The sequence below is a fragment of the Rhinoderma darwinii genome, chromosome 1 (assembly GCF_050947455.1).
Source record: "Rhinoderma darwinii isolate aRhiDar2 chromosome 1, aRhiDar2.hap1, whole genome shotgun sequence".
NCBI lineage: Eukaryota > Metazoa > Chordata > Amphibia > Anura > Rhinodermatidae > Rhinoderma > Rhinoderma darwinii.
The window spans coordinates 668068886-668094695 of record NC_134687.1 but is presented as its reverse complement, the minus strand read 5'-3'; the positions used below and the strand labels follow the sequence as shown (position 1 = coordinate 668094695).

General features: G+C 44.6%; 1 protein-coding gene across 1 annotated transcript in view; it reads left to right on the top strand.

Moving 5' to 3' along the window:
• Nucleotides 1-15945: 15945 nt before the first annotated feature.
• Nucleotides 15946-25810, top strand: part of TPM2 (tropomyosin 2) — a 103212-nt gene continuing 93347 nt past the window's right edge. Inside the window, exon 1 of the mRNA XM_075844309.1 lies at nt 15946-16235. The gene's annotated coding sequence lies outside the window, so the exon portion shown is untranslated. The remainder of the gene's footprint in view (nt 16236-25810) is intronic.

The following is a 25810-nucleotide window of genomic DNA, read 5'->3' as shown; positions in this document are numbered from 1 at the left end:
GTAATATATGTTATTATAGGATAGTCACCTCCTCTGTAATATATGTTATTATAGGATAGTCACCTCCTCTGTAATATATGTTATTATAGGACAGTCACCTCCTCTGTAATATATGTTATTATAGGATAGTCACCTCCTCTGTAATATATAGGATAGTCACCTCCTCTGTAATATATGTTATTATAGGACAGTCACCTCCTCTGTAATATATGTTGTTATAGGATAGTCACCTCCTCTGTAAAATATGTTATTATAGGATAGTCACCTCCTCTGTAATATATGTTATTATAGGATAGTCACCTCCTCTGTAATATATGTTATAATAGGATAGTCACCTACTCTGTAATATATGTTATTATAGGATAGTCACCTCCTCTGTAATATATGTTGTTATAGGATAGTCACCTCCTCTGTAATATATGTTGTTATAGGATAGTCACCTCCTCTGTAATATATGTTATTATAGGATAGTCACCTCCTCTGTAATATATGTTATTATAGGATAGTCACCTCCTCTGTAAAATATGTTATTATAGGATAGTCACCTCCTCTGTAATATATGTTATTATAGGATAGTCACCTCCTCTGTAATATATGTTATTATAGGATAGTCACCTCCTCTGTAATATATGTTGTTATAGGATAGTCACCTCCTCTGTAATATATGTTGTTATAGGATAGTCACCTCCTCTGTAATATATTTTATTATAGGATAGTCACCTCCTCTGTAATATATGTTGTTATAGGATAGTCACATCCTCTGTAATATATGTTATTATAGGATAGTCCCCTCCTCTGTAATATATGTTATTATAGGATAGTCACCTCCTCTGTAATATATGTTGTTATAGGATAGTCACCTCCTCTGTAATATATGTTGTTATAGGATAGTCACCTCCTCTGTAATATATGTTATTATAGGTTAGTCACCTCCTCTGTAATATATGTTATTATAGGATAGTCACCTCCTCTGTAATATATGTTGTTATAGGATAGTCACATCCTCTGTAATATATGTTATTATAGGATAGTCCCCTCCTCTGTAATATATGTTATTATAGGATAGTCACCTCCTCTGTAATATATGTTGTTATAGGATAGTCACCTCCTCTGTAATATATGTTATAGGATAGTCACCTCCTCTGTAATATATGTTATTATAGGATAGTCCCCTCCTCTGTAATATATGTTATTATAGGATAGTCATCTCTTCTGTAATATATGTTGTTATAGGACAGTCACCTCCTCTGTAATATATGTTATTATAGGATAGTCACCTCCTCTGTAATATATGTTATTATAGGATAGTCACCTCCTCTGTAATATATGTTATTATAGGACAGTCACCTCCTCTGTAATATATGTTATTATAGGATAGTCACCTCCTCTGTAATATATGTTATAATAGGATAGTCACCTCCTCTGTAATATATGTTATTATAGGATAGTCACCTCCTCTGTAATATATGTTATTATAGGACAGTCACCTCCTCTGTAATATATGTTATTATAGGATAGTCACCTCCTCTGTAATATATATTATAATATGATAGTCACCTCCTCTGTAATATATGTTATTATAGGATAGTCACCTCCTCTGTAATATATGTTATTATAGGATAGTCACCTCCTCTGTAATATATGTTATTATAGGATAGTCACCTCCTCTGTAATATATGTTATTATAGGATAGTCACCTCCTCTGTAATATATGTTGTTATAGGATAGTCACCTCCTCTGTAATATATGTTATTATAGGATAGTCACCTCCTCTGTAATATATGTTATTATAGGATAGTCACCTCCTCTGTAATATATGTTGTTATAGGATAGTCACCTCCTCTGTAATATATGTTATAGGATAGTCACCTCCTCTGTAATATATATTATTATAGGACAGTCACCTCCTCTGTAATATATGTTATAATAGGATAGTCACCTCCTCTGTAATATATGTTATTATAGGACAGTCACCTCCTCTGTAATATATGTTATTATAGGATAGTCACCTCCTCTGTAATATATGTTATTATAGGATAGTCACCTCCTCTGTAATATATGTTATTATAGGATAGTCACCTCCTCTGTAATATATGTTATTATAGGATAGTCACATCCTCTGTAATATATGTTATTATAGGATAGTCACCTCCTCTGTAATGTATGTTATTATAGGATAGTCACCTCCTCTGTAATATATGTTATTATAGGATAGTCATCTCCTCTGTAATATATGTTGTTATAGGATAATCACCTCCTCTGTAATATATGTTATTATAGGATAGTCACCTCCTCTGTAATATGTTATTATAGGATAGTCACCTCCTCTGTAATATATGTTATTATAGGATAGTCACCTCCTCTGTAATATATGTTATTATAGGATAGTCACCTCCTCTGTAATATATGTTGTTATAGGATAGTCACCTCCTCTGTAATATATGTTATTATAGGATAGTCACCTCCTTTGTAATATACGTTATTATAGGATAGTCACCTCCTCTGTAATATATGTTATAATAGGATAGTCACCTCCTCTGTAATATATGTTATTATAGGATAGTCACCTCCTCTGTAATATATGTTATTATAGGATAGTCACCTCCTCTGTAATATATGTTATTATAGGATAGTCACCTCCTCTGTAATATATGTTATTATAGGATAGTCACCTCCTCTGTAATATATGTTGTTATAGGATAGTCACCTCCTCTGTAATATATGTTATTATAGGATAGTCACCTCCTTTGTAATATACGTTATTATAGGATAGTCACCTCCTCTGTAATATATGTTATAATAGGATAGTCACCTCCTCTGTAATATATGTTATTATAGGATAGTCACCTCCTCTGTAATATATGTTATTATAGGATAGTCACCTCCTCTGTAATATATGTTATTATAGGATAGTCACCTCCTCTGTAATATATGTTATTATAGGATAGTCACCTCCTCTGTAATATATGTTATTATAGGATAGTCACCTCCTCTGTAATATATGTTGTTATAGGATAGTCACCTCCTCTGTAATATATGTTATTATAGGATAGTCACCTCCTTTGTAATATACGTTATTATAGGATAGTCACCTCCTCTGTAATATATGTTATAATAGGATAGTCACCTCCTCTGTAATATATATTATTATAGGATAGTCACCTCCTCTGTAATATATGTTATTATAGGATAGTCACCTCCTCTGTAATATATGTTATTATAGGATAGTCATCTCCTCTGTAATATATGTTGTTATAGGATAGTCACCTACTCTCTGGGCGGCTTAATCGGACTGTAAATAATCTCTCCTGATTCTTCTGGATCTCTCTGCAGCCTTTGACACTGTAGACCACAAACTCCTACTTAAAGGAACAGTGTCATCACAAATTTATTTTTCATATGTTAAAGATGTTAGTGCTTTATTAAAAACGTTTATATTTATTTGTGTGTTTGTGTTTTACTTTTTCTTATTTTTACACTTTTTCTTCCCTATGGGGGCTGCCATTTTTTGTTCCATTTCTGTATGTGTCGATTAACGACACATACAGACATGGAATACGGCAGCCACAGTCCCATAGGGACTGCGAACGGCTCCCGTCCCATCCACTTCTGTGTACGCCGTCTGTGTGGGAACTGCGCATGCGCCGCTCCCACACAGTCCAATTTGAAATTGGCGCCGTCCGGCGCCATTTTCCTGTGGACCGGAAGTCGCGGCCGGACAGTAAGATTACTACTTCCGGTCGCGGCTTCCGGACTTGTGCACTTGGACCAGCGGCAGCAGACGGAGCGGACGGGCCGGAGGGAGCCGCGGCGGCAGGAGCAGGTAAGAGATTTCAATATATGTTCGTGTTTGTGTGTGTTTACTACTGTATGTAAACCTACTACACTGTGTGTTAGCTCAAAACATGGCGACACACAGTGTAGGATGTTAGACCGTTCAAACCCCTCGTTTATCCCGGCACTAGCCAGGATAAAGGAGGGGGGGATGCTGAGAGCTCACTAGAGCGAGGGCTTTTTACCCAATTTTGCAATGCTGCAATTTTGGGAATAGCTCCATCTAGTGACCAGCAATGGGAAATATTATAAATTAGAATCTAATTTATAATATTTCCTGACTCGTGAAAAAAATAAAAAAAATTTGAACAATGTTTAATCACCTACCCACTAAATGTTTAATTAAAAAAAAACAAACATGTTTTTCTGGCAACACATTCCCTTTAACATGTTCCAGTCTATTAGCCTAAAAGACGCTGCTTTCTGTTGGTTTTCTATCTCTCTGACCGCTCGTTCAGTGTGTCTTTTTCTGGTTCCACTTCTTCACCCCAAGTGATTGTCTGTCTGCTTTCTCTATCATCATGTCCTCCAGTGATTGTTTGTCCTCTGTCTCTATTATCATGTCCTCCAGTGATTGTTTGTCCTCTGTCTCTATTATCATGTCCTCCAGTGATTGTCTGTCCTCTGTCTCTATGATCATGTCCTCCAGTGATTGTTTGTCCTCTGTCTCTATTATCATGTCCTCCAGTGATTGTCTGTCCTCTGTCTCTATCATCATGTCCTCCATTGATTGTCCGCTGTCTCTATCATCATGACCTCCAGTGATTGTCTCTCCTCTGTCTCTATCATCATGTCCTCCAGTGATTGTCTGTCCTATGTCTTTATTATTATGTCCTCCAGTGATTGTCTGTCCTCTGTCTCTATTATCATGTCCTCCAGTGATTGTCTGTCCTCTGTCTCTATCATCATGTCCTCCAGTGATTGTCTGTCCTCTGTCTCTATCATCATGTCCTCCAGTGATTTTTATGCCCGCTGTCTCTTTCATGTCCTCCAGTGATTGTCCTCTGTCTCTAATATCATGTCCTCCAGTGATTGTCTGTCCTCAGTCTCTATCATCATGTCCTCTATTGATTGTCCGCTGTCTCTATCATCATCTCCTCCAGTGATTTTCTCTCAGCAGTCTATATCCTCATGTCTTCTAGTGATTGTCTGTCCGCTGTCTCTCATATCATGTCCTCCAGTGATTATCTGTCCGCTGTCTCTATCATCATGTCCTCCAGTGATTGTTTGTCCTCTGTCTCTATTATCATGTCCTCCAGTGATTGTCTGTCTGCTGTCTCTATTATCATGTCCTCTAGTGATTGTCTGTCCTCTGTCTCTAACATCATGTCCTCCAGTGATTGTCTGGCCTTTGCCTCTATCATCTGTCCTCTGTCTCTATCATCTTGTCCTCCAGTGATTGTCTGTCCTCTGTCTCTATCATCTTGTCCTCCAGTGATTGTCTGGCCTTTGCCTCTATCATCTGTCCTCTGTCTCTATCATCTTGTCCTCCAGTGATTGTCTGTTCTCTGTCTCTATCATCATGTCCTCCAGTGATTGTCTGTCCTCTGTCTCTATCATCTTGTCCTCCAGTGATTGTTTGTCCTCTGTCTTTATCATAATGTCCTCCATTGATTGTCTGTCCGCTGTTTTTATCATCATGTCCTCCAGTGATTGTCTGTCCCCTGTCTCTATTATCATGTCCTCCAGTGATTGTCTGTCCTCTGTCTCTATCATCATGTCCTCCAGTGATTGTCTGTCCTCTGTCTCTATCATCATGTCCCCCAGTGATTGTGTAAAGGATCTGCCAGGCACAGCTTCGGGGTTAACTCCCAGAACTAATCAGTCAGCACCTGAGAATACATCCCTGAGACTGACTCCTGCTTCCACCATTCAGGCTGGCAGGCTTAGTAGTGGGAGAGCCTATCGTAACCTGGCCAGACTCAGCTAGCTCCCGCCCTCGGTCTATTTAAGCCTGCACTTCCTGTCCCTCGGTGCTGTCCCTACAGCTCCTGCTATTTTTGATCCTGCTCCATACAGACCCTGGCTTACCGACTACTCTTCTGCTTTTCGTTTTGTACCTCGCACACTCCTGGCTTGACTCGGCTCATTCACCACTCTGGTTGCTCACGGTGTTGCCGTGGGCAACGGCCCCTTTTCCTTGCTTGTGTTCCTTTGTATGTTTGTCGTGTTTGTCGTGCACTTACTGAGCGCAGGGACCGCCGCCCAGTTGTACCCCGTCGCCTAGGGCGGGTCGTTGCAAGTAGGCAGGGACAGAGTGGCGGGTAGATTAGGGCTCACTTGTCCGTCTCCCTACCCCCGGCCATTACATAATCACAAGCCCATACCTAGTCTACCCCTGGTCCCTGACACCACAATGGATCCCCGTGAGACCCTGGCTCAGCAAATGCAGGGTCTCTCCCTACAGGTCCAGGCCCTGGCTCAGAGGGTCAACCAGACTGATGCTACCCTGGTAGTTCCCCTCACCGCACCTCTTGAACCCCACCTCAAGTTGCCCGACCGGTTTTCAGGGGACCGGAGGGCTTTTCTCTCCTTTCGGGAGAGTTGTAGGCTTTACTTTCGTTTAAAGCCTCATTCCTCAGGTTCTGAGAGCCAGCGGGTGGGTATAATTATGTCCCGGCTCCAGGAAGGGCCCCAAGAGTGGGCCTTCTCCTTGGCTCCTGACGCCCCTGAACTTTCCTCCGTTGATTGTTTCTTTTCTGCTCTCTGACTTATTTATGACGAGACTGACAGGACTGCCTTTGCCAAGAGTCAGCTGGTGACCTTAAGTCAGGGTAAGAGACCTGTTGAGGAGTTTTGCTCTGACTTTCGGATGTGGTGCGTAGCTTCTCGGTGGAATGACCCTGCCTTAAGGTGCCAGTTTAGGTTGGGTCTGTCGAATGCCCTGAAAGACCTGCTAGTTAGCTATCCCTCTTCTGACTCCCTAGACCAGGTTATGGCTTTAGCGGTACGACTTGACCGACGTCTCAGGGAACGACAACGTGAACGTTTATGTGTTTTCTCCTCCGACTCCCCCATGATGCCTCCCGAAGTTCCGTTGCTTCGTTCCTCCCCGAAAAGATTCAGAGATACCTATGCAACTCGGGGCCTCCGTGTCCCCCCAACAACGTAGAGAATTCCGCAGGAAGAATGGTCTCTGCTTCTACTGTGGGGACGACAAGCATCAAGTGAACAACTGTCCTAAGCGTAAGATTGCAGCCAGAGAACTTCCGCGTCTAAGTGATCATCGGGGAGGTCACTTGGGCGCAAAGGTATTTCCCGTTAATATGAAACGTACTAAGATCTTGCTTCCCTTTCAGGTCTCTTTTGGTGGTAGGTCTGCTACCGGCAGTGCCTTCGTGGATTCAGGGTCCTCTACTAATATCATGTCTGTGGAATTTACTATGTCCCTTGCTATGCCTCTGATTGATTTGCCTAAACCTGTCCCGGTAGTGGGTATCGACTCCACTCCTCTTGCTAATGGTTATTTTACACAGCATACCCCTGTTTTTGAACTCCTTGTTGGCTCCATGCATTTGGAGCAGTGCTCTGTACTGTTGATGCAGGGATTATCGTCCGATTTGGTTCTAGGTCTTCCCTGGTTGCAGTTGCATAATCCCACGTTTGACTGGAATACTGGGGAGCTAACCAAATGGGGTAATGAATGTTGTACGTCATGTTTTTCTGTTAATTCTATTTCTCCCCCTGAGGAGGCGAATACGCTACCCGAGTTTGTTCAGGACTTCGCTGATGTTTTCTCTAGGGAGGCCTCCGAAGTGTTACCACCTCATAGAGAATACGATTGCGCTATCGAATTGGTACCAGGAGCTAAGCTTCCTAAGGGTAGGATATTTAATCTTTCTTGTCCCGAACGTGAAGCTATGAGAGTGTATATCCAGGAATCCCTAGCCAAGGGTTACATTCGTCCCTCTTCTTCTCCGGTAGGTGCTGGCTTCTTCTTCGTGGGGAAGAAGGATGGTGGTCTTAGGCCATGCATTGACTACCGTAGCCTGAATAAGGTCACGGTAAGGAACCAGTATCCCCTTCCTTTGAATCCTGATCTCTTTAATCAGGTTCAGGGGGCCCAATGGTTTTCTAAATTGGATCTACGTAGGGCGTATAACCTTATTCGCATCAAAGAGGGGGATGAGTGGAAGACTGCGTTTAACACGCCCGAAGGCCATTTCGAATACCTCGTCATGCCCTTTGGGTTGTGTAATGCCCCTGCGGTCTTCCAGAATTTCATAAATTAGATTTTGAGAAATTACCTGGGGATTTTTCTGGTAGTGTACCTTGATGACATACTGGTGTTTTCCAAGGACTGGTCCTCCCACATTGAGCATGTCAGGAAGGTGCTCCAGGTCCTTCGGGAAAACAAACTGTTTGCCAAAACCGAAAAATGTGTGTTTGGGGTACAGGAGATTCCATTTTTGAGTCAAATCCTCACTCCTCATGAATTCCGCATGGACCCCGCCAAGGTTCAGGCTGTGGCGGAATGGGTCCAACCTGCCTCCCTGAAGGCGTTACAGTGTTTTTTGGGGTTCGCTAATTATTCCAGGAGATTTATTGCTAACTTCTCGGTCATCGCTAAGCCCCTTACGGACCTCACTCGCAAAGGTGCTGATCTCCTCCACTGGCCTCCTGAGGCTGTCCAGGCTTTTGAGGTCCTTAAGAAGTGCTTTGTCTCGGCCCCGGTGCTGGTTCAGCCCAACCAAATGGAGCCATTTATCGTGGAAGTTGACGCTTCTGAGGTGGGAGTGGGGGCTGTCTTGTCCCAGGGTACCAGGTCCCTCTCCCATCTCCGCCCCTGTGCCTACTTCTCCAGGAAGTTTTCGCCAACTGAAAGTAACTATGATATTGGCAACCGCGAACTCCTAGCCATTAAATAGGCATTTGAAGAGTGGCGCCACTTCCTGGAGGGGGCTAGGCACCAGGTAACGGTCCTTACCGACCACAAGAATCTGGTTTTCCTAGAATCTGCCCGGAGGCTAAACCCGAGACAAGCTCGATGGGCGTTATTTTTCACCAGATTCAATTTTTTGATTACCTATAGGGCTGGGTCTAAAAATATTAAGGCTGATGCACTGTCGCATAGCTTCATGGCCAGCCCTCCTTCGGAGGAAGATCCTGCTTGTATTTTGCCTCCAGGTATAATCATTTCCTCGATCGATTCTGATTTAGTCTCTGATATTGCTGCTGATCAAGGTGCAGCTCCCGGGAACCTTCCTGAGAACAAGCTGTTTGTTCCCCTGCAATTCCGGCTAAGGGTACTTAGGGAAAATCATGACTCCGCACTATCTGGCCATCCAGGCATCCTGGGTACCAAACACCTCATTACCAGAAATTATTGGTGGCCTGGGTTGCCTAAAGACGTTAAGGCCTACGTCGCCGCTTGTGAGGTTTGTGCTAGGTCCAAGACTCCCAGGTCCCGACCAGCGGGCTTACTGCTTTCGTTGCCCATTCCCCAGAGACCTTGGACACATATCTCCATGGATTTTATCACCGATTTGCCTCCATCCCAAGGCAAGTCGGTGGTGTGGGTGGTGGTGGACCGCTTCAGTAAGATGTGCCACTTTGTGCCCCTCAAGAAACTACCCAACGCCAAAACGTTGGCTACCTTGTTTGTCAAACACATCCTGCGTCTCCATGGGGTCCCTGTCAATATTGTTTCGGACAGAGGGGTACAATTTGTTTCATTGTTTTGGAGAGCCTTCTGTATGAAGTGGGGGATTGATCTGTCCTTCTCCTCTGCCTTCCATCCTGAAACCAATGGCCAAACGGAGAGGACTAATCAATCTCTAGAACAATACTTAAGGTGTTTTGTCTCTGACTGTCAATTTGATTGGGTCTCTTTCATTCCCCTCGCCGAATTTTCCCTTAATAACCGGGTCAGTAACTCGTCAGGGGTCTCTCCTTTTTTTTGTAATTTTGGGTTTAATCCACGGTTCTCCTCCGTTTCACCTGGTAGTTCCAACAATCCCGAGGTAGAGGTCGTTCATCGGGAACTGTGCACAGTCTGGGCCCAGGTTCAGAAAAACCTAGAGGCGTCCCAGAGCGTACAAAAAACTCAGGCTGATAAAAAACGTTCTGCTTATCCCCTGTTTATGGTCGGGGATCTGGTGTGGTTGTCGTCTAGGAACTTGCGTCTCAAGGTTCCGTCCAAGAAGTTTGCTCCCCGGTTTATTGGGCCGTATAAGGTCATTGAGGTCCTCAATCCTGTCTCCTTCCGGCTGGAGTTACCCCCGTCTTTTCGGATACACGACGTGTTTCATGCCTCCCTCCTCAAACGCTGCTCCCCGTCCTTGGCTCCCTCGAGGAGACCTCCTGTTTTCATCCTCACCCCTGAGGGGGTGGAATTCGAGGTGGCCAGGATTGTGGACAGCAAGATGGTCCAAGGCTCCCTCCAGTACCTGGTCCATTGGAGAGGATACGGGCCCGAGGAGAGGACTTGGGTACCCGCCCGGGATGTTCACGCTGGGGTATTGGTCAGGAGGTTCCACCTGCGTTTCCCCAGTAAGCCAGGTCCACTTAGAAAGGGTCCGGTGGCCCCTCATAAAAGGGGGGGTACTGTAAAGGATCTGCCAGGCACAGCTTCGGGGTTAACTCCCAGAACTAATCAGTCAGCACCTGAGAATACATCCCTGAGACTGACTCCTGCTTCCACCATTCAGGCTGGCAGGCTTAGGAGTGGGAGAGCCTATCGTAACCTGGCCAGACTCAGCTAGCTCCCGCCCTCGGTCTATTTAAGCCTGCCCTTCCTGTCCCTCGGTGCTTGTGATTCTTTCCTTGTGGTTTCCTGGCCCAGCTACAGCTCCTGCTATTTTTGATCCTGCTCCATACAGACCCTGGCTTACTCTTCTGCTTTTCGTTTTGTACCTTGCACACTCCTGGCTTGACTCGGCTCGTTCACCACTCTGGTTGCCGTGGGCAACTGCCCCTTTTCCTTGCTTGTGTTCCTTTTGTATGTTTGTCGTGCACTTACTGAGCGCAGGGACCGCCGCCCAGTTGTACCCCGTCGCCTAGGGCGTTGCAAGTAGGCAGGGACAGAGTGGCGGGTAGATTAGGGCTCACTTGTCCGTCTCTCTACCCCCTGCCATTACAGATTGTCTGTGCTCTGTCTCTATCATCATGTCCTCTAGTGATTGTCTGTCCTCTGTCTCTATAACCATGTCCTCCAGTGATTGTCTGTCCTCTGTCTCTATAACCATGTCCTCCAGTGATTGTCTGTCCTGTCTCTATCATCATGTCCTCCACTGATTTTCTGTCTGCTGTCTTTATCATCTTGTCCTCCAGTGATTGTTTGTCCTCTGTCTCTATTATCATGTCCTCCAGTGATTGTCTGTCCTCTGTCTCTGTTATAGAGACAGAGGACAGACAATCACTGGAGGACATTGTTATAGAGACAGAGGACAGACAATCACTGAAGGACATGATAATAATGTCCCCCAGTGATTGTCTGTCTGCTGTCTCTATCATCATGTCCTCTAGTGATTGTCTGTCCTCTCTATCATCATGTCCCCCAGTGATTGTCTGTCCTCTGTCTCTATCATCATGTCCTCCAGTGATTGTCTGTCCTCTGTCTCTATCATCATGTCCTCCAGTGATTGTCTGTCCTCTGTCTCTATCATCATGTCCTCCAGTGATTGTCTGGCCTTTGCCTCTATCATCATGTCCTCCAGTGATTGTCTGTCTGCTGTCTCTATCATCATGACCTCCAGTGATTGTCTGGCCTTTGCCTCTATCATCATCTCCTCCAGTGATTGTCTGTCCTCTGTCTCTATCATCATGTCCTCCAGTGATTGTCTGTCCTCTGTCTCTATCATCATGTCCTCCAGTGATTGTCTGGCCTTTGCCTCTATCATCATCTCCTCCAGTGATTGTCTGTCCTCTGTCTCTATCATCATGTCCTCCAGTGATTCTGTTCTCTGTCTCTATCATCATGTCCCCCAGTGATTGTCTGTCTGCTGTCTCTATCATCATGTCCTCCAGTGATTGTCTGTCCTCTGTCTCTATCATCATGTCCTCCAGTGATTGTCTAGCCTTTGCCTCTATCATCATGTCCTCCAGTGATTGTCTGTCATCTTTCTCTATCATCATGTCCTCCAGTGATTGTCTGGCCTTTGCCTCTATCATCATCTCCTCCAGTGATTGTCTGTCCTCTGTCTCTATCATCATGTTTTCCAGTGATTGTCTGTCCTCTGTCTCTATCATCATGTCCTCCAGTGATTCTGTTCTCTGTCTCTATCATCATGTCCCCCAGTGATTGTCTGTCCTCTGTCTCTATCATCATGTCCTCCAGTGATTCTGGGCTTCTCTCCACTCCCTTTCCTTTCGCTTTTGCTCCTGCCTTCATTGATAGGACGGGGGGGCCTCTTAGCGTTCTTCACTTGCACTTGGGCACCGCCATCTCCACATGCCTGCTCACCTGCAGAAGCCAACCCGCTTTCCTCTTCCACAGGTTTAGAGACAGTGTTGACAACGGAGTGACGACACAGACTGAATGAGTGACCTAAGTCACCACACAGGTGGCATCTAATCTGGTCACACGTTCAGCCAGATGGCTTTCCCCTCCGCAATGAGCACACTTCTGCACAATGCAGCCCGCACTCAGGTGCCAAGGGTCGGCACACCGGTGACACAGCTTCAGTTGCCCCTGGTTGAAGACCAGGATTCGATCTCTCCCGAGAAAAGCGGAGGATAGAATGTGGGACTCTTGCAGTGGACATTCATTAGTTTGGCCTGTTATGCAAAACACTAGTTGGTATGGCTCCAGGGACCTATTGAAATCTCTTGGTGATATCCTGGTATCTATACAACTTCATTTACACTGCTAATACAGTGTTGGCTATTTAGCCCTCTTTGCATATCATTTCTCATTAGGGTCTTTATTACATGTTTTTGTTTCAGTATACTCTTATTACATATGATTATGGCATGACTGTCACAATGACCCTGTATGGCATATTCTGAATACTATATATATGCCATCATTTGAGTAGCCTTATGTTGTCCACTTTGTGTATTTTAATTGTTTGTGGTTTTTAGGTCTTGATGGCCATTATGTTCTTGTATTTATTGTAATAAAGGATATATATTTTTTGCAAATCCCTTGTGGAATTTGGTGTTATTATTTTCTCCCCTTTGGGGTGTCATTTGTCCTCACATACAGTTATAGGTATTTATTGAATGTGGGACACAGTTTGCCCCAGATTTTTACGTTTGACCACAAACCTCCAGGCCCCTGACCAGATGCCAAATTTGTCCAAGTTCTTCCATGGCATCTCTGGCACCTCGCCATATCTGCTCAACCAGATATGATAGGTGGTATCTCCATGCTACCCTCCGCTTCATTCGTGGCCATGGCAACCAGGGGGGGGCATTCTCTATACAGCCCTCTTGCAGGGCACTTTTTATTATATTCTTCTTTTCAATGCTGACATTGCCTTGCGGCAGTGTCAGTATCGGGTTTTTAAACTCATTACTTTGGACGCCGCACCTGACCTGGGCTTCAGCATCCAAACCATTCCCCTTTCTCAGGGGGTGGCTTCCGATTAGCTCCATATCATGGTCAGCACCGCTAGGGCTGGCCTTAAGGGTGTGCGACCTGTGCCATGGCACAAGGCGCATCACTCTAGGAGGTGGAAGGGGGCACTGCGCTGGCTCCCTTCCGCTGCTTGTTTCTGAAGCGCCCAGGCCCGGCGACTTCGCAGCCACCCTTTCGCCTGGGCGCTTCTTCGCTCAGTGGGGTTGCTACCGCTGTAGCAGCCATAGCGGCTGCTAGCAGTGACACCAGGCAAAAGGGCGCCCGTGCTGGGCCCCCCCATGGCTGGAGGCGCCGCTTTCCGCCGCTGCAGCTGCTACAGCGGTAGCGATGCCACTATAGAAGAGCAGGGAGGTTTTGCTGTGGACGGAGATTCCACTTCAGGAGTTGCCCCTGATGTCACTGTCCATATATGGACAGAGACATCAAGCGGAGCACCCCAGGAGTAGAATCCCCGGCCACAGCAGGATTCCGCTCCTGAAGGGAGCTACAGTGGCGCTTTCAACAGGAAGGGGGGTGCTAACTGCAAGGGGGCTGTAGGCTATGTGACACTACCTACAAGGGGGCTGTGTGGCGCTACCTACAAGGGGGCTGTGTGGCACTACCTACAAGGGGGCTGTGTGGCACTACCTACAAGGGGGCTGTGTGGCACTACCTACAAGGGGGCTGTGTGGCACTACCTACAAGGGGGCTGTGTGGCACTACCTACAAGGGGGCTGTGTGGCACTACCTACAAGGGGGCTGTGTGGCACTACCTACAAGGGGGCTGTGTGGCACTACCTACAAGGGGGCTGTGTGGCACTACCTACAAGGGGGCTGTGTGGCACTACCTACAAGGGGGCGGTGTGGCACTACCTACAAGGGGGCTGTGTGGCACTACCTACAAGGGGGCTGTGTGGCACTACCTACAAGGGGGCTGTGTGGCACTACCTACAAGGGGCCTGTGTGGGACTACCTACAAGGGGGCTGTGTGGCACTACCTACAAGGGGGTTGTGTGGCACTACCTACAAGGGGGTTGTGTGGCACTACCTACAAGCGGACTGTGTGGCACTACCTACAAGCGGACTGTGTGGCACTACCTACAAGCGGACTGTGTGGCACTACCTACAGAGGGATGTGTGGCACTACCTACAAGGGGCTGTGTGACACTACCTACAAGGGGGCTGTGTGGCACTACCAACAAGGGGGCTGTGTGGCACTACCTACAAGGGGCCTGTGTGGGTCTACCTACAAGGGGGCTGTGTGGCACTACCTACAAGGGGGCTGTTTGGCACTACCTACAAGGGGGCTGTGTGACACTACCTACAAGGGGGCTGTGTGACACTACCTACAAGGGGGCTGTGTGGCACTACCTACAAGGGGGTTGTGTGGCACTACCTACAAGCGGACTGTGTGGCACTACCTACAAGCGGACTGTGTGGCACTACCTACAAGCGGACTGTGTGGCACTACCTACAAGCGGACTGTGTGGCACTACCTACAAGCGGACTGTGTGGCACTACCTACAAGCGGACTGTGTGGCACTACTTACAAGCGGACTGTGTGGCACTACCTACAGAGGGATGTGTGGCACTACCTACAAGGGGCTGTGTGACACTACCTACAGGGGGCTGTGTGGCACTATCTACAGGGGGTTGTGTGGCACTTTCTACAGGGTAATCTGTGAGTGGGGGGCTGATGGTCATTTTACTATGACTGCTGGGCTGATGGTCATTTTACTGTGAGTGGGGGGCTGATGGTCATTACTTTGAGTGGGGGGCTGATGGTCATTACTGTGAGTGGGGGGCTGATGGTCATTACTGTGAGTGGGGGGCTGATGGTCATTACTGTAAGTGGGGGGCTGATGGCAGTAAATTCCTGTGTCGCTCGTTTGGAGCTTTTTTTTCTTGCGTCTTTCGCTTCAACGGTTTAAAAAACCTGCAAAAAATGTTACACAACGCAGTCACTTCCTGAAGGAATTTTGGGGTAGATTTATTTTCCCATATAAAAAACGCTGTGTGAACAGACCCTACGAGTGTAGCGCTTGTTTTTAGCTGTTTTCTGTCTTTCCCGAAACAATTTTTGGCTGGGGGGCCCTGAGGAAATTTTATTTTTTTAGTGTATAGGAGCACTACAGGGGGCAATATACTGTGTGTAGCACTTAGGGGGCATAATACTGTGTGGACACAATTAGAGGTCCATGTGTCCTTGAAGGGGTTATACTATACGATATTATTATTATTATTATACTGTATGTGGGCCACTAAAGGGGCATTATACTGTGTGGGGGCACTATATAGGGCATTATACTGTGTGGGGGGCATTATACTGTTTTTATGGGTCATTTTTTTTATGATGGGAGTGGGGAACCAAAAGATAATTTCACACAGAATGAAATTTATCCTAAGGCCGGCCCTGAGCACCGCCCGTGTCTGGGACGGTAGCTGACCTTCCGCCTACTCTGTCAGTCGACTCAAATGTTACAGAGTCAGCTGATATCCGGTCAGCTACATTCCGGAGACACGCTGCTGACTTCAGGTCCACCCCGTTCACCGGCCCTTCACTTTCTCTACTGGCTGGCTTCGGGGGCTCGTCTGTCCTCCGCCTCGGGACCACTCCCCATGACTTGATGGCGTCCGTCGCCATTTTGCCCGGCCCCATGGTGTTCTCCCTGCTCACCCGTTCCAGCCCCACTGCAGAGGCTGAATCTGGGGGGCTTGCGGGACCTTCACCCTGAACTGAAACATCGCTGGTCCAGAGTGCAGGGGAGACCCCAATTTATATACGAGTCTCATCTGGGGCCTCTTCTCCCTCTTCATTTTTTTTCCTTCTTCCATCCTCAGCCGGCAGCTCTGAGCCGAAGCAGAATCCCTCCATCGATACTGGGGATTCCGGATCTGAGTAAGTAGACCCAGGGGGTCGCTCATCTTTAGACTCAGAGCTGCTCTCTAACGATGAAGGTAGCCGGACATTGCAAGGCTCTGCTGTCTTCCTCACTTCTTCATACTCCTTCTCGCTGCCAGTCCCCCCAGTCTCCCTCGGGACGTCTGAATCACTGTCCTCCCGCAGAGGGGACCCAGTAGAGACTGGTACTGATGGCAGTTATTTCCATTTTGTCCTTTCCTCTTCCTCTGTCTTTACATATGTCTTCACTCTGGGGGATGACACCTCTCTGAAACGATAATCATTCTGGAGCTTCTCCGACAAGATTCCTCCCCCAGCGACAATTTCCACGCGTCTTTCCCCTATTTCCTCTATGTCTCACACCAATGTCCGCACTTGCAGTGAGTACCTCTTAGCCCCTAAAGACCTGGTCTTCCTGCCTCGGGCCACTTCAAGCTCCCCCCGGAGCCGCTGCAGGGACTCCTGGATGTGGGTCGCCAGGCGGGAGCTAAACACTGTGACATGCTCTCCCAGCCTCAGTGATCCCCACTCCATGGTGTCCCCGCAGCTTTGATCTTCTGGCCTCGATCCTGCTGGGCCTTCTCTAGGGAAAACTGACATTGTCTCTGGTCTTCTCCGCACAGCTCCTCTTGGCGCCTCCGCCTTCGGGGGTGCCGGGACAACATTGCTGCTGCCCCAAGGTGACTTCTTCTCCCCCGAGGCTGACTGTGTCTTCCCAGCTGGCTGACTTGTCCTTCCACACTCCACCAGCCTTCTCCTGAGGGAGAAGGACCGAGGCTCCATCCTAGGATGGAGTTCCCTTCAGGACCGTCTCCAAGCCCAGGTATGATGTGACAAACCTGGGCTGATGGTATAAGGAGAGTCTCTAGTCTGGGCCTGAAAGCCGGAGTCCCAGGAGCTTCTCCACACACAACCTCACCCATCCACACACGGCCACACCTGTCTACACACGACCACACCTGTCCACCCTCCTCAGCAGTTATGGAAGAAACTCCACCGTCCAGCAGCCGTTACACCCTCTCCTGCCTCTCTGTAACAACGTGACCTACAAGAACCAGCGTAGAACCATTATATGTTACTCTATGGTATCTGGTATTAGAGGTCTTTTTTATAGTAGTTTTTTTAGACACTATATGAGGGTAATAATCACTGTGTGATGGTCATATGTCGGTATAGTTTGGTGGCATATAGTGGTATTATTTGGTATATCTTTATGATTGTATTATTTCGAGGTAAACTATCATACATAGATTAGAAAGTACAGTATATCCAAAGATAGTGTACTGCTGAGGTGCTGTATCCATGTCAGTCACAAGCTGTAAAAAGTGTCTAGTAGCTATGTTGTCTATGAGATATACGTGGCCAATACTGTAGTTGACATAGCAAATGTAAAAAAAGAACACTCCACCTGTAATTATCCACAAAGACATGTGTGGGAAATTAGCCAAGTAGTCAGTGAGGTGCTGCCAGCTGCCTGGATCCAGCAGATTAGGGCAGATTTGTGGTGAATCCTCATAGGAGGGGGATTGTGTGGTGAGAATCCGGCATTGTTATCCACCAAGCCCTGTAAATGGAGATTTATAGATCAGAGATTATCTGTCCGTTATCTGTATGAAGTTTCTGAGAAGTAGAAATACTCTGACAATCCTTCTCACCTCCCTCTGGCAGTACCTCGCCCTTCCTCTCTGTGTCCCAATATTTTCCCTGCATGATCTCATCCAATCAAGAAAAATCAGGAAGTAGCTAATAAAGCTTGATGTCCATTCTTTTTAAATTAAGTCGAAATTCCGCCTAATCCATAACCCCAACATGATTTGGCTCTGTCACCTATACTTAGATGTATAGATAAAAAATTTATGTGATTATTATAATGCAAATAATTCAGCCATGAAGTGACCAAATAATACCGCAACACAGTGACTGAATAATACTTCTATATAATGACTGATAATACCAACATACAGGGACTGATAATACCACTATACACTGACTGATAATACCTCCATACACTGACTGATAATACCACCATACACTGACTGATAATACCAGCATACACTGACTGTTAATACCACCATAGACTGACTGATAATACCACCATACAGTGACTGAATAATAACATCACACACTGTCTGAATAATACCTCCATACACTGACTGAATAATACCTCCATACAGTGACTGATAATACCACCATACCCTGACTGAATAATGCCACCGTACAGTGACTGATAATACCACCATACACTGACTGATAATACCACCATACACTGACTGATAATACCAGCATACACTGACTGTTAATACCACCATAGACTGACTGATAATACCACCATACAGTGACTGAATAATAACATCACACACTGTCTGAATAATACCTCCATACACTGACTGAATAATACCTCCATACAGTGACTGATAATACCACCATACCCTGACTGAATAATGCCACCGTACAGTGACTGATAATACCACCATACACTGACTGAATAATACCTCCATACAATGACTGATAATACCAACATACAGGGACTGATAATACCACCATACACTGACTGATAATACCTCCATACAATGACTGATAATACCTCCATACAATGACTGATAATACCTCCATACAATGACTGATAATACCAGCATACAGGGACTGATAATACCACTATACACTGACTGATAATACCAGCATACAGTGACTGATAATACCAACATACAGGGACTGATAATACCACTATACACTGACTGATAATACCACCATACACTGACTGATAATACCTCCATACAATGACTGATAATACCTCCATACAATGACTGATAATACCAACATACAGGGACTGATAATACCACTATACACTGACTGATACCACCATACACTGACTGATACCACCATACACTGACTGATAATACCAGCATACAGTGACTGATAATACCAACATACAGGGACTGATAATACCACTATACACTGACTGATAATACCACCATACACTGACTGATAATACCACCATACAGTGGCTGAATAATACCACCATACACTGACTGATAATACCACCATACACTGACTGATAATACCACCATACACTGACTGATAATACCACCGTAGACTGACTGATAAACCACCATACAGTGACTGAATAATAACATCACACACTGTCTGAATAATACCTCCATACACTGACTGAATAATACCTCCATACAGTGACTGATAATACCACCATGCCCTGACTGATAATACCACCATACACTGACTAAATAATACCTCCATACAATGACTGAATGATACCTGCATATAGTGACTGATAATACCACCATACACTGACTGATAATACCTCCATAAAATGACTGATAATACCACCATACAGTGACTGAATAACACCTACATACAATGACTGAATAATACCTCCATACAGTGACTGAATAATACCTCCATACAGTGACTGAATAATACCTCCATACAGTGACTGAATAATACCACCATACACTGACTGAATAATACCACCATACGCTGACTGAATAATACCTCCATACAGTAACTGAATAATACATACATACACTGACTGATAATACCACCATACACTGACTGATAATACCAACATACACTGACTGAATAATACCACCATACTAATACCACCATACAGTGACTGATAATACCACCATACACTGACTGATAATACCACCATACACTGACTGATAATACCACCATACAGTGACTGATGGTACCACCATACAATGACTGAATAATACCACCATACAGTGACTGAATATTACCTCCATTCTGTGACTGCATAATACCACCATACAGTGACTGAATAATATCACCATACACTGATTGAAAAAAAGACTCCATACAGTTACTGAATAATATCTCCATATAGTGAATGAATAATATCTCCATACACTGACTGATAATACCACCATAAACTGATTGAATAATACCACTATACACTGACTGATAATACCACCATACAGTGACTGATAATACCACCATACAGTGACTGACAATACCACAATACACTGACTGATAATACCACCATACAGTGACTGATAATACCTCCATACACTGACTGATAATACCACCATAAACTGAATAATACCACTATACACTGACTGATAATACCACCATACAGTGACTGAATAATACCACCATACACTGACGGATAATACCACCATACAGTGACTGAATAATACCACCATACAGTGACTGATAATACCTCCATACACTGACTGATAATACCACCATACACTGACTGAATAATATCTCCATACAGTGACTGATAATACCACCATACACTGACTGATAATACCACCATACAGTGACTGAATAATACCACCATACACTGACTGAATAATACCGCCATACAGTGACTGATAATACAACCATACACTGAATAATACCACCATACAGTGACTGATAATACCACCATACCGTGACGGATAATACCTCCATACACTGACTGATAATACCACCATACACTGACTGAATAATATCTCCATACAGTGACTGATAATACCTCCATACACTGACTGATAATACCACCATACAGTAACTGATAATACCTCCATACACTGACTGATAATACCACATGGTGGAATGACTTGGGTACTGTATAGTGCTATTATATTATGGTCTGTGCATGATGGAATGACTTAGGTACTGTATTGTGCTATTATGTGGCACTGTATGGCATTATATTATGGGCTCTGCATGGTGGAATGACTTGGGTACTGTATTGTGCTATTATGTGTCACTGTATGGCATTATATTATAGGCTCTGCATGATGGAATGACTTGGGTACTGTATAGTGCTATTATGTGGCACTGTATGGCATTATATTATGGGCTCTGCATGCTGGAATGACTTGGGTACTGTATAGTGTTATTATGTGGCATTGTATGGCATTGTATGGCATTATATTATGGGCTGTGCATGGTGGAATGACTTGGGTACTGTATAGTGCTATTATGTGGCACTGTATGGCATTATATTATGGGCTCTGCATGCTGGAATGACTTGGGTACTGTATAGTGTTATTATGTGGCACTGTATGGCATTATATTATGGACTGTGCATGGTGGAATGACTTGGGTACTGTATAGTGCTATTATGTGGCACTGTATGGCATTATATTATGGACTGTGCATGGTGGAATGACTTATGTACTGTATAGTGTTATTATGTGGCACTGTATGGCATTATATTATGGGCTCTGCATGGTGGAATGACTTGGGTACTGTATTGTGCTATTATGTGGCACTGTATGGCATTATATTATGGGCTCTGCATGGTGGAATGACTTATGTACTGTATAGTGTTATTATGTGGCACTGTATGGCATTATATTATGGGCTGTGCATGGTGGAATGACTTGGGCACTGTATCGTGTTATTATGTGGCACTGTATGGCATTATATTATGGGCTGTGCATGGTGGAATGACTTGGGTACTGTATAGTGCTATTATGTGGCACTGTATGGCATTATATTATGGGCTCTTCATGGTGGAATGACTTATGTACTGTATAGTGCTATTATGTGGCACTGTATGGCATTATATTATGGGCTCTGCATGGTGGAATGACTTGGGTACTGTATAGTGCTATTATGTGGCACTGTATGGCATTATATTATGGGCTCTGCATGGTGGAATGACTTGGGTACTGTATAGTGTTATAATGTGGCACTGTATGGCATTATATTATGGGCTCTGCATGATGGAATGACTTGGGTACTGTATAGTGCTATTATGTGGCACTGTATGGCATTATATTATGGGCTCTGCATGATGGAATGACTTGGGTACTGTATTGTGCTATTATGTGCCACTGTATGGCATTATATTATGGGCTCTGCATGGTGGAATGACTTATGTACTGTATAGTGTTATTATGTGGCACTGTATGGCATTATATTATGGGCTCTACATGGTGGAATGACTTGGGTACTGCATAGTGTTATTATGTGGCACTGTATGGCATTATATTATGGGCTCTGCATGGTGGAATGACTTGGGTACTGTATAGTGCTATTATGTGGCACTGTATGGCATTATATTATGGGCTCTGCATGGTGGAATGACTATGGTACTGTATTGTGCTATTATGTGGCACTGTATGGCATTATATTATGGGCTCTGCATGGTGGAATGACTTGGGTACTGCATAGTGTTATTATGTGGCACTGTATGGCATTATATTATGGGCTCTGCATGCTGGAATGACTTGGGTACTGTATAGTGCTATTATGTGGCACTGTATGGCATTATATTATGGGCTCTGCATGGTGGAATGACTTGGGTACTGTATAGTGCTATTATGTGGCACTGTATGGCATTATATTATGGACTGTGCATGGTGGAATGACTTGGGCACTGTATCGTGCTATTATGTGGCACTGTATGGCATTATATTATGGGCTCTGCATGATGGAATGACTTGGGTACTGTATAGTGCTATTATGTGGCAGTGTATGGCATTATATTATGGGCTCTGCATGGTGGAATGACTTGGGTACTGTATCGTGCTATTATGCGGCACTGTAGGGCATTATGTTATGGGCTCTGCATGGTGGAATGACTTGGGTACTGTATTGTGCTATTATGTGGCAGTGTATGGCATTATATTATGGGCTCTGCATGGTGGAATGACTTGGGTACTGTATAGTGCTATTATGTGGCACTGTATGGCATTATATTATGGGCTCTGCATGGTGGAATGACTTGGGTACTGTATAGTGCTATTATGTGGCACTGTATGGCATTATATTATGGGCTCTGCATGGTGGAATGACTTGGGTACTGTATAGTGTTATAATGTGGCACTGTATGGCATTATATTATGGGCTCTGCATGGTGGAATGACTTGGGTACTGTATTGTGCTATTATGTGGCAGTGTATGGCATTATATTATGGGCTCTGCATGGTGGAATGACTTGGGTACTGTATAGTGCTATTATGTGGCAGTGTATGGCATTATATTATGGGCTCTGCATGGTGGAATGACTTGGGTACTGTATTGTGCTATTATGTGGCAGTGTATGGCATTATATTATGGGCTCTGCATGGTGGAATGACTTGGGTACTGTATAGTGTTATTATGTGGCACTGTATGGCATTATATTATGGGCTCTGCATGGTGGAATGACTTGGGTACTGTATTGTGCTATTATGTGGCAGTGTATGGCATTATATTATGGGCTCTGCATGGTGGAATGACTTGGGTACTGTATAGTGCTATTATGTGGCACTGTATGGCATTATATTATGGGCTCTGCATGGTGGAATGACTTGGGTACTGTATTGTGCTATTATGTGGCAGTGTATGGCATTATATTATGGGCTCTGCATGGTGGAATGACTTGGGTACTGTATTGTGCTATTATGTGGCAGTGTATGGCATTATATTATGGGCTCTGCATGGTGGAATGACTTGGGTACTGTATAGTGCTATTATGTGGCACTGTATGGCATTATATTATGGGCTCTGCATGGTGGAATGACTTGGGTACTGTATAGTGTTATAATGTGGCACTGTATGGCATTATATTATGGGCTCTGCATGGTGGAATGACTTGGGTACTGTATAGTGCTATTATGTGGCACTGTATGGCATTATATTATGGGCTCTGCATGGTGGAATGACTTGGGTACTGTATAGTGCTATTATGTGGCACTGTATGGCATTATATTATGGGCTCTGCATGGTGGAATGACTTGGGTACTGTATTGTGCTATTATGTGGCAGTGTATGGCATTATATTATGGGCTCTGCATGGTGGAATGACTTGGGTACTGTATAGTGCTATTATGTGGCACTGTATGGCATTATATTATGGGCTCTGCATGGTGGAATGACTTGGGTACTGTATAGTGCTATTATGTGGCAGTGTATGGCATTATATTATGGGCTCTGCATGGTGGAATGACTTGGGTACTGTATTGTGCTATTATGTGGCAGTGTATGGCATTATATTATGGGCTCTACATGGTGGAATGACTTGGGTACTGTATTGTGCTATTATGTGGCACTGTATGGCATTATATTATGGGCTCTGCATGGTGGAATGACTTGGGTACTGTATAGTGTTATTATGTGGCACTGTATGGCATTATATTATGGGCTCTGCATGGTGGAATGACTTGGGTACTGTATTGTGCTATTATGTGGCAGTGTATGGCATTATATTATGGGCTCTGCATGGTGGAATGACTTGGGTACCGTATAGTGTTATTATGTGGCACTGTATGGCATTATATTATGGGCTCTGCATGGTGGAATGACTTGGGTACTGTATAGTGCTATTATGTGGCACTGTATGGCATTATATTATGGGCTCTGCATGGTGGAATGACTTGGGTACTGTATAGTGCTATTATGTGGCAGTGTATGGCATTATATTATGGGCTCTGCATGGTGGAATGACTTGGGTACTGTATTGTGCTATTATGTGGCAGTGTATGGCATTATATTATGGGCTCTGCATGGTGGAATGACTTGGGTACTGTATAGTGCTATTATGTGGCACTGTATGGCATTATATTATGGGCTCTGCATGGTGGAATGACTTGGGTACTGTATAGTGCTATTATGTGGCAGTGTATGGCATTATATTATGGGCTCTGCATGGTGGAATGACTTGGGTACTGTATTGTGCTATTATGTGGCAGTGTATGGCATTATATTATGGGCTCTGCATGGTGGAATGACTTGGGTACTGTATAGTGTTATTATGTGGCACTGTATGGCATTATATTATGGGCTCTGCATGGTGGAATGACTTGGGTACTGTATTGTGCTATTATGTGGCAGTGTATGGCATTATATTATGGGCTCTGCATGGTGGAATGACTTGGGTACTGTATAGTGCTATTATGTGGCACTGTATGGCATTATATTATGGGCTCTGCATGGTGGAATGACTTGGGTACTGTATAGTGTTATTATGTGGCATTGTATGGCATTATATTATGGGCTCTGCATGGCTTTTTATAGGGCTTTTTATAGGGCTTTTTATAGGGCCTGCTATTTTCATGCCCCCCCCCCCTCCTCCGTTTCCTGGAGTTGTTCCTACATCAGGCAGAGAAGAGATGTGTGCTCGGACACAGGGCAATCTGCTTTGTAAGGCACTTGAGGATTATGTTGTTCTGCAGGTCCTGAGCTCCTTACCCCGTGTCCCGGTGACAGCAGGCGTTTTGCAGTAGGGAAAATCAAGAATCGCATTGGGGACAATCAATTTTTAAAGCTTTGCTCCATTATTTATGGGGTAATTAACCTGGTCACATGATTTCAAATATAATAATAAGAATATATTACAGAGCAGGGACGTAACTAGAGATTATGGTGCCCCCATAGTTCGGCCAGCAAGGAGACTCACCTGGTTTACAATAAATTGTAGTAATAGAAAGAGCAGAAGAAGTTCATTAGCAGCAACCACAGGACGAAGAGTCATGTCCCAGATCAGATCTTCTGCCGGAAGGAGAAGTCACAAAGCAGAGCCCAACATAAAAAGGTGAAAAGATTTTTAAAGAAGGAAGGTTGTCAGATATATTGGAGCCCATTGAGGAGATCACAACCGGTCTTATTTT